Here is a 10,886-nt window from a genome sequence, read left to right as displayed (position 1 = left end):
TCAAGAAAGCGTGAGACACCAAAGATGAAGAACTATGGTGTTGCTTTATAAACTCAAGAAGGCTTTTGACACAATCCATGAGAAAAATTATCGGAGACGTTGGAGGGATTAGCAGTCCCTAGTGAGTGGAGAACATTGATACACTGTGTATACAAGCAAATAAATGCCAAAATCAAAACCAAGAACAAGTTGTCAGAGAACTTTGATAATGATATTGGAGTGAAAAAAGGCTGCACCCTCTCCCCCACACTCTTTGGACCATTATAGAAAAGGGTCCAAAATACAACTTCTCAATAACATAAGTGAAAAATTCAGCAAAAATCAGCAAACTGCAGTAATGATGAAAATTTCCAAAATAAATTAATTTGTTTCAATTTTTTAGACATATAAACCAACAACAACATCAAATAAACACATTGAAATATAAATATGGAAAAAACACTAATATATATCATATAATGGATGCCAAATCAAAAATGATACATCAAAGTTGATACTGAATCTTGAAACCTGATAGTTGTCCAATCAAGGACTCAAAAGATGACAACCAAACACAAAATGACATAAAATATATAAATGTATCTCATCGTCATGAGTCTTCTACAATGACAAAACTAGCAGCTAGCTATCTAACATCAAATCCCTCTCCCCCCTTTTATAGGGAAAGGTCATGGCTCATTTGCCACTAGAAGGTCCTACATCATTTGTTTGATGTCGAATGATGGGTGTAGCAATATCAATCTATGGAGAAGGTGATGTTGATGCTTTCATATCACCCTCCATGATGTTGAAGTCTTCCCCTACCCCCCACTCTTGCTGCTCCTCCCCTACCCATTGTGCCTATTGTTGTTGTTGCTCCTCCTCTAACCACGTTGGTGCCTCCTCCATAATAGGTACCTCATACTCCAACTTCCACTCAGGCAATATGTTAATATTGTCCAAGGAAAGAGCATCCACACCAAGTATCTTCTCCGACTACCTCACCCACAATCAAAGATTGTAGTGAACATATACCACATCATCAAGAGGTGGAAAATCCAACCTGTAAGAGGGTCATCATTATTTAATGAGTCTTGACGTCATATATATGTCGAAGGATCATAAATTGTAATAGTTCAAATTACTTAGGTGAAGCTCTAACTTGTTGTGCTTCTTTGAGTTTATTTCTTCAAACACACTCCAAGTGCACCCACATCGTGAAATATAGGTTTGTCTCAGACCCAAATGGAAAATTTGAATTTGGTGCTTTTGCTCCATAATATTTTCACCAAACATCTAACAAAAATAAGGAAAAAAAGACTTAAATTACATCTAGTTACAACATAAATTAGAAAATAAAGAAAACATAATTCAACTTTCAAATAAAAACACATTTAAAATTTTAAATTGTAATGGCTTAGGTGGAATCAAGATACTCCTTTGCTTAACAACATCAACAAAGTCAAATAGTCCACCTTCCAAATACATCTCCATCTTGCAATTAATTGTTTTGCTAGTGTTGGAAGCATAATCCTCTTGTGTTATGCAAACTTGGCTTATTCACTTGAGAGGAAGACGAAAAACCTAAGTTGAACACCAATTGTCATGAGAAGTCCAAGGGACCTCTTGGAATATGAAACCAAGGGCCAATGAATTGTATTAATATGTACATCTTGTGAGTAATATGGAATCACATGAGTTATCCAAATTGGTCTATTATTTGGTGTGTATGTTCAACAGTGGTATCAGAGCTAGCACAAATTTTCTGGGTTTGTGAGCCATGCATGTCTGGACTTCCAAACCATTGGTTTTGTGGCCTTCCCTTGACCTAAGTGTTGTCGGGCAATCTTAATACTGTTGTATTCTACCACCAGCAGATCCATCACTACTTTTTCTTGCATTATTCTCTTGTCGTGCTCGACCCAGCACTTTTTCCTCACCCAGGTCTCTGCTCGCTTCTCTGCATGATAGTCAAGCCCGGTACCTGTTCATTTCTCAGGCTTCAACACCTCTAGCCCAAGCGTTTCTATAATATTACTTGCCACCCTGTTGATCAATTCTATTCTTTGCCATCTTTGCCCCCGCTAGTTTTACCTGCTCATTGTTTGGTGTACAAAAACACCTTTTAGATCAGGAATGTCAACATAGGTTATATGAGTATGTCAGATCTTTCTCTATCTCATTTTTAGCTAGTGTCGACAACAGGGATTTCAAGTGGGCACACCAAAACAGTCATAACCTTCTGGTTTTTCCTGGCAAGATAGTTGTCACTGCCCATGGCATTGTTCTACAGGATATGCCAAATTTTGAGAGCCATTTGTGGCATTGGAGTTGTGAAGGGCTTCAATCAGGGCCAATACAAGGTTAATGAAGGAGGCGCTAACATGGTGGTACATGACTACACAAAGGGAGAAAGATTGGGGGTCGAGATAGTGGGCACCTTCGTTCTTGTTTACATAATTTTCTCGCCCACTAATGCCAAAATAATTGCCAGGATTCTCACGTTCCTCTTCTGGAGCAACTTCCCATAGGGTTCACAATTTTTCTAGTCCACCTTGTAACAATTCCCATCACCGGAGCTGGCATCAACCTGGCTTGAAGCTTGGGAGCTATCACCATCTACGACAACAGTCACGCCTAGCACGACCATTGGATTTTCTAGATTGGTACATTTGTTAGGGCTGGCTTGGTTGCAATTTACCATGTAATTGTCATCCATGCCATTCCCTTCAAATCTCACCCTTAGAAGCAGTGAATTGGAGTAAATAGAGGATTGGTAGCACCTGTGTATTGTTGTCAAATGTATGTATGGTCTTCATGGTAGATGATAGTCATAGTGTGTAAGTGTGATTTAGGCCAAGGGCCACTCGCACATTCTGCTTTAAAATGCTCTCGAGGTTGGTGATAGTTGGGACATTTTCACAGGAGCCAACATTATTGTCTGAGATCGGGTTGATAATTTGATTATGAAGCTACCAAAGGAGCTAGGAGTTGATGTGAGCAAGGTTGATGTAGAGTATTAGGCTTCGAAAAAGGGCCCCCCTCAATTGTCCTTACCCTTGCCATCTCGTGGCGTAGAGCCAAAAAAATAAAAATAAAATAAACTCTAGGAAATCGCTTCATTGCAATCATTTTGTCAAGTAATTTGCCTACAAATTTGAGCACTTTGCCGACGATTTTATGGTTGTTCTTGCATTTTTGTGGGTGTTCAAGTTCGAACGATTTTGATGCATTCGACGTCTCAAAAATCAAATTGATATCTTTGACCTCCCAACCAACCACCCATAAGGTCCTAGGAAATATGCGCCCGACTTGAGAGGATCAATGAAGAAATTCATTTGATGAGTTGCCAGACTTGCCATAATTTTTGGTTCTGTCACAATATTGCGACTTGGGAGTTGTCATAGTTCCCTCAAATAGCTTTTGCATCGTGGCCGCCACATCAAAATTTGAAGAATTTGTGGATATGTGGTGATTTCCTAAATTAGGATACGTCTCCTCAAAGAGTTAGCACAGAGTGGTGGACAACATACCCCTCTAACACCTTCTTGGAAACATCTTTATTTGTTGAGTTGGAGTTGTTAAAACTTAAAATAATGGCTAGAATTGATGACTTATAAGAGTTATTGAACACTCTAATAGTCTCTACTATGGACGATACAATAAAAATCAGCAAAGCTTCTCTCATTGATATTCACATCTATTTACAAGATGCAAAAGACAAGATTGAGTTTCGTCGGCTCGAATCACGGCTACAATAAGATGACCTACAGCGAAAGAATCAACATTCTGAATTGGTGTATGTTTAGAATAACTCCCTTTTTTTCTCTAAAGTTAACTCTCATTAGCAGCGAGAAATTAATCAGATTAGTGAGGCCATTTCAAGAGCAGATTTGCATGAAGATGTTAGCTTGGATTTCATAGGCCCATCATCAAATCTTGGGAAGAACTTATCAACAACAAGAACAGAACCAATTTTGAATATGAAAAGGATGTGTCCTTTCACATTCCAGGCTATTCCAAACCCATCCAGCTTCAGAGTGTTGGGTTCCTTCAAGGCAATTCATCTTCACCTACTCCACATCATGCTCCTCTTCCACAGCCACTTCAGATTGTCAAATGCCAACATTATGATCAAGTTGGCCATGTGAGAGATCAGTGTTTTCATCTTCACCCTTGTGAGCATTGTGGAAAACATACTCATCATTCGGAGAAACGTTCCAAACACAAGACTCCTACAAGAGAAAAGATTTACCTTGGATGGATCGCTTCTTGGAAATGGTCTTCAACAACCAAGAAGATATATTGGTCATACCTCAGAGTTCAGTCTCAAGTATTGACACATCTTGCAGTGTAGATATCTTCACCTTCTCACTTTATACCTAACAAGGGGGGAATTGATGGTCAGCTACTAGTTTCAAAGATATATCAAGCAGGCCTGAGCCACAGCCTAAACTAGAACCAACTACCAGAGTTCAGAGCCACAGTTAGCCATAACCAAATTCAAAGTTGTAGACAGAGACAGATTCATGCTCCATGAGCATGTTTTGGTTGGTGGCCAGCCTTAAACCACCACCTGTAGAAGACTTTGGCTTCTACTACCCATTTCATCAATTTGTGGTCATCTTTAAACCATCATTAGGGAGCACTTCCACTTTGCAGAAGACTTTAGCTTCTAGCCAGGCTCAAAATTTTTATTGGCACTGCTTTGAGCCTAGTTCCAAAGTCGGTGGTTAGTCTTAAACCACCACCGGTAGAAACCTCAGGTTTTGCTACTTCATTTGGTTTGTGGTCTTCCTTAAATCACCATTTCAAAGAGCACATCCAACCATTGGTTGCCATGCATTTTTGTATTTTAGCTCTCTTCTTGGACTCATATACACCCCTTCGGATTAAGGGGGGAATGTTGGAAACATAATCCTCTTGGGTTATGCAAACTTGGCTTATTCACTTGAGAGGAAGGCGAACAGCCTTAAGTGAACGCCAATAGTCATGAGAAGTTCAAAAGACCTCTTGGAATATGAAACCAAGGGTCAATGAAATGTATTAATATGTACATCTTGTGAGTAGGAATCACAAAAGTTATCCCAAATGGTCTATTATTTGATGTGTGTTCAACAGCTAGCATGAACATCAAGTACCTTCTTCTGGAGAAATGTCAGGATCCTGGAGCTCTCCCATCACCCTGCCATCAAAATCAAAGTTGCATGAATAAGTATATGAAAAGTTGAGGAAAAGAGTTGCTACATGAATGGGTTGACAAAGCATCTTTGACCATAGACTATCAATCAATCTGTATCATCATGTATTTTATCATATATGGCGATACCCTCGTCCACATAATAAGATCAAATAACTCTTTGGCCCTATCCATGACCTCCTACAAATAGCCCATTGTGAGCTTATCTTCATAAAACAAGAGGAGAGCCTTTACGAAAAGTCTGCTAACCATGCACACCCCATTCACTCCTTCCCAATGTTGCACGAAGTGGGGATGTTTTTTGGATGCAAAGCGTCATTTTCCAAAAATCTAAGAAGCGAAGTGTCTCTAAAGCGTCTACTATATTTATATATATATATTTATTGCATTTATTTTCAAAAAAACATCCAAAATACCAACTTAGTTGTAGAAGATATGAGAACGTGCATATTTGTACATAAATTAAGATAGATATGGCATCCATTGTACATCAATGATTAATTATTCACAGTCTTGAGAAAGTCGTGATTAAATTGCGATTTTTTTTTTGCATGGTGATTTAATCGACCGATAAAATCGGCGATTTTTTCCCAAATGAAAAAATTGCGATAAAATCATAAAAATTGCCAAAAAATCATAAAAATCGACAAAAAATTACCAAGAATAAGATAAGATTTTGAATTCATTAAATAATAATAATAATTGAAAAAATGAATATTTTTGGATTTTTTTAATTTTGCCAATTTTTATTGATTTTTTCCCGATTTTTACGATTTTTCCCTTTTTCGAACCCTTGGTGAGCGCTCTATATATTCCCTCATTCAATCACTAGGTAGGTGAGTAAACAATAGCCTTGAATCGGGATTGATGGAATTGACTTAGTTGATAACACAACAGTAAGAGTTATTCGATTTAATCTCGATCGCGACTTTTGCAACATTGATTATTCGAGCATCAATGATCAACCATCTAGATTCTAGCAATTACAAGCATACATCAAATTTTTAAGCATATCATAAAACAAAAAACATTTATAAGATAAAATCATAAAACATTCAAATAACTTATCTCGCAAGTGAGCAACTTTCAACATGAATCATGTCCAAAATTCAAATAATAATGTTTACAAAATAGGCACCTAGCCATCACCAAATACACATTGAACTAGGAAGAGTAAGAAAGAAAAGTTCCAATTCACAACGAGTCTAATCTATGACAAAAGTAGTAAATTGTTAATATATCTATTAATCTCTCCTCCTTCCACCACAAACTCTCCTCCTTCCACCACAAACACTATGTGAGCCTCCACGTTGTGCAATGAAGAAGATGGTGGTTGTGGAAGTTGTGGAACTGATGAAGATGAAGCCCATGTTGTTGGTGTTGAAGAATGGAACCTGAGAACCATGGGACTGGATGGGGTTGGCATCTCAACTCAATCATCATCATCTTGGATTAGAGCATTGTTAGTTTTTGTAGCATTGGATGTGTTCTAACCACGAAATTTGGTGGAGAGGCTACATGAGATCTCCAAGACCCAGAAATCGTTTTTAGAAATTCCACCTAGAAGTGACTTAATTAGATTATTAACCAATTCTTTTATGTTTCCTAAGTCTAAACTTAGGAAAACTAGTTAATTAATCAGTATTAATTAAGTCAAGGTGAGAATCATCTAGAAACTCACACGGATCGATTCCAAGATGATCCTAGCCATCGATTAAGTTTTAATCTTGGTTGTTGGTGCTCCAACAGTGGATTATAAGAGGAAGTCGATGGGCACTTGGAGAACACACTTGAGAACACCAGAAATTTGATTTCCTTGGCAGATCAATTTCCATAGTAGCAGTCAGTTGTCAGAGAGCCAGAGATCAAAGTAGTCAGTGAGGGGCAGGGACAGTGAGTCCGAAGGAGATTTTCCAGATCCGGAGAGGCAGCAGCAAGTGACAGAAGTGATCCACGCAGAAGCAGCGCAGAGACTACGCAGAGCAGTTCAATTTAGCTGAGGAGGAGTTTGATTCAATTTCCAGGGGGCCAGAGAGTCACTTCCAGCAACAAAGACATGCCATTTGGCTTGCTCAGCAGTGATATCGAGCCACACGTGTGAGAGACAGCATGGAGGGGCTCACGTTGGGGTTTGGACGGCCAGTTTTCTATAGAAGCCAGTGTCGGGATTGCTTGTGGGGTGAGAGAATTTTTCTCTCTAATTATTTATGTCAGATACTTGTTGATTGGATTGCAGTTGGGCATCCATAGATTGTACTCAGATTTTCACTACTGCATAATAAAATAAAACCCTCATCTGTTGCACCGGTTTTCCCGCATTGGGTTTTTCTAGGGACTTTTGTCAAAAACAATGATGTTATTTTTATTGTGTGTGTGCTAGTATTTTCTCAGTTCTAGCGCTATTTATTTTCCGCAGTTTTATTTGTGAAGGTTGCAGTGTGTTTATTTTCGATGTTGTCATAGCAATAAATGTTGGAATTTCTAAGTCTAACCGTTAGAAATCTTCCTGTACTTTCTAATTTATTTCTTCCTACTTGTTCTGTTAATTAACAAGTTATTTACTATGTAAATACTGAAGACAAATACAAGTACAGTCTCAACACATACAGATCATCAACTAAAGGAAAAACAAGCACACAAGTGACATGTTATTTTTGGACTAATGTCCCGGAAAAAAAAAAAACCAATGCAGGAAAATTGGTGCAGCTATCTGAGGGTTTTATTATTAAGCAGTTTCAAAATACAATCTGGGTGCCAGAAATGGCTCACCCAACGGAGAATTCCCTCGGTAGTAGTACCTCTCAATCGGAGACAGATATCAGCCCCAATCTGCCCCACGAAATCTCCCAACATCAACCTCTAGGGTCTACGTCAGCCTCTCTGCCCTAGCGTTAGCCTCGCTGGCCTAGCGTCTACCTCTCTGGGCTCTGTGTCAGCCCCTGGAGCCTTGCATCTCCCACGCTGGCCCTCCTTAGGCTCTGCGCAGCTCCTCACTGCCTCTGCGTGGCATCTGGCTGCTTCTGTGTGGCCTCTAGCTGGCTCTGCGTCAACCCTCTCCCGGCTTATGCGTTGATGCTTCCAGTACCCTTTCTGCCTCTCTGCTTCTGTATTCACTACCCTCAGCGGCAACTCAAATCACTCCTTCGATTTCCTCAGCAAGCACTACCCAAAAAATCGAATTCTTGATAAACTCGGTGTGTTCTCCAAGTGACCCTCAAGCCTCCTCTTTACTTTCCTCGTTGACAATTCAACGGCCGAGATTAAGTCCCTAATCAACGGCTAAGATTAGATCTGGCTTGATCCATGACTTTTGGACCATTCTAACTCAATTTTATATTAATTCACTTAATATTTTATTTTCACTAAGTTAAACTTAGGGACTCCATTAAAAATATTAATTATTTTAGTATCTCCAAACTAGTTAGATTCTGCCGAAACCATTTCCGGGTATTGGAGATTTCATGTGCTTTACCCTCTCCACCAATTTCGTGGTTAGAGCACATCCGGTGCTACCCCAAATCAACACTCCCTCTTAGCAAAGACTGTGCTCTAGTAATACTCCTCACTGAGCATCACCTGATCATCCGGCATCGGTCCCTGTGCTGATGTTAGGCCTACTTCCCAAATCCTCTGCACTGCTGCATCATGTACTCCTACCCATGGCCCTGCCACTGCCACTGCTGCATCTATACGGCAGCTCCCTCTACATCCGTGTCGTACCCATGGCCCTGCCACTACCACTGTTGCATCTGCACTGCAACCCCTCTCATCATGTTGCATCTTGCTGCCCATAGCACTACCACTTCTAACTGCTGCACTGCAACAGTTACTGAGAAGTAAGTAATTGATCTCCCAACTCTGACATCTCCGTTAAGCTAGAAACACTCCCGATGTTGAAGCTCCCTTTGTCACTGACAAGTGCTCCCTCTCTGACCTCTGCGTTGCTGCAACAACTTTGTGCATCTCGCACTGTTGCCTCACGCTATCCTGGGACTCCTGCACTGTAGCTCCCTCTGTCGCTCCATCCGCATCCGTCTCTACCGACATCCACCAGTCCTGCTACTCCTCTTCGGGCTCTCGTAGCAAGGTATAATCCAAGAGGTTGGGTACCTCGAGGATCCTACCCCTCATCACCTGTAGTCCATCTGACTACAGCTCGATGTCACCCCACTTCCTCTCAAGTGGCGTATGAGCACTCATGGCACAATCATCATCTGTCTTCACTTCTTTCTCCGCCCTTGCTCGCGCAACCTTGGCCTCAGAAGCCTCTCGCTTGCTCGTCTTCCTTGGACACTGGCTCGCACAGTGACCCAATTCCCCACAATATAAGCATTTGACCTTGGAGAGGTCCTTCTTCTGTTTCTCCTGCTTTCCCACAGATGCTAGGGCAGCATCCTCCTCTTCCTCCTTGATTCTAACCCCCTTACTGCTGCTTCCCGCCTTGGTTAGCCTTCTGATCTCTTCTTGACAAAGAGTCGCCCACAGTTCCTCCAATCTAGAAGGGTCGACCTGCCCAGTATGCTCTGGACAAATACTTCCCAATCCTCTGAGACTGCGTTCAATACGGTCCTAGCCATCATCTTTCATCCGCTGTGGCCCCTATGTAAGTCAGTTGATCCCGGATCTCCTTCAATCGACGAGGAAGGTGTCTATCTATTCTCCCTTCTGCATCTGGTATGACCGCAGTTGAGTTTTAGTAGCATCTTCCTCTGCACAGAAGTATGCTGATACAATTTCGTCAGGGCCTCCCACATCGCATTTGTCGTGTCCTTTTCGGCAATATGTGGTACTACATGGTCCTTGACCCCGTCAAGGATGATGCTCTTGGCCCTCGCCATTGCCTCCTGGTACTTTTCGTTCTCATCCGGGTCAACTGGGATCGCTATCGTGTTCAAGGCGAAGTGCTTGAGACGATTCCTGTTTAGAACAGACAGATCCTGGCCTTCCAGACTACGAAGTTTGAGGCTCCGTCCAGTCTGTCCTGATCTCTTACCCCATTCACTGTCATTTCACTGCTCCTCTTTCGACTCTTCAAAGTCTCTCTACTTTCCTCCTGGAAGTTCTCGGTGTGACTCCCTCTGAGCCTCGATTTCCCTCCTGGAAATCCCTCTGCCAATGTCGAGATGCCCCCACTTCGATCGTTAGTGCAGCTGCACCACTGATCCGGATTTCTTGGCTAGAAATCCTCGGCAGCAACTCCCGCCTCCTTGGTCTTGCCCTGTTAGGTATTGTTCTAACCACAGTGCCCCACCAGCTTTACTCCGCAACTTACCCACAGCCTCCTATGCCCCAGCAAACTGAAGGTTAGAGCCTCTAGGCCCTGCGCAATCCCGGCACCAGCAAATTCCGCACCTCCTAGCCACGCGCATCAATCCTTCCTCACTGAGAAAGATGACCGGGCACTACGTACGCCAGGTCTGCTCCTCTCTGCCATTGCGCTGATCCTCTTCCCAGCTCGAACTGATGACGCAAGCACTGCATCACCCCTTCCTTGTTGCTTTTCTGCTAGGAACAGCTTCTGTCACTCGGGACAATTGTTTCTTCTGTTGTTGCTCTGCTTGGCTAATGCCCTCAGTTATCTTGTGATCTGCAATCACCCTCTGATACCATGTTGAAATTTCTACGTCTAAATGTTAGAAATCCTTCATGTAATTTTAGTTTATTTCTTCCTACTTGTTCTATTAATTAACAAGTTATTTACCATGTA

The sequence above is a fragment of the Pinus tabuliformis genome, chromosome X (genome assembly GCF_031772625.1).
Source record: "Pinus tabuliformis cultivar Carrire ecotype Pingquan chromosome X, CPIR1, whole genome shotgun sequence".
Lineage (NCBI taxonomy): Eukaryota > Viridiplantae > Streptophyta > Pinopsida > Pinales > Pinaceae > Pinus > Pinus tabuliformis.
Note: the sequence above shows the minus strand (reverse complement) of the source record.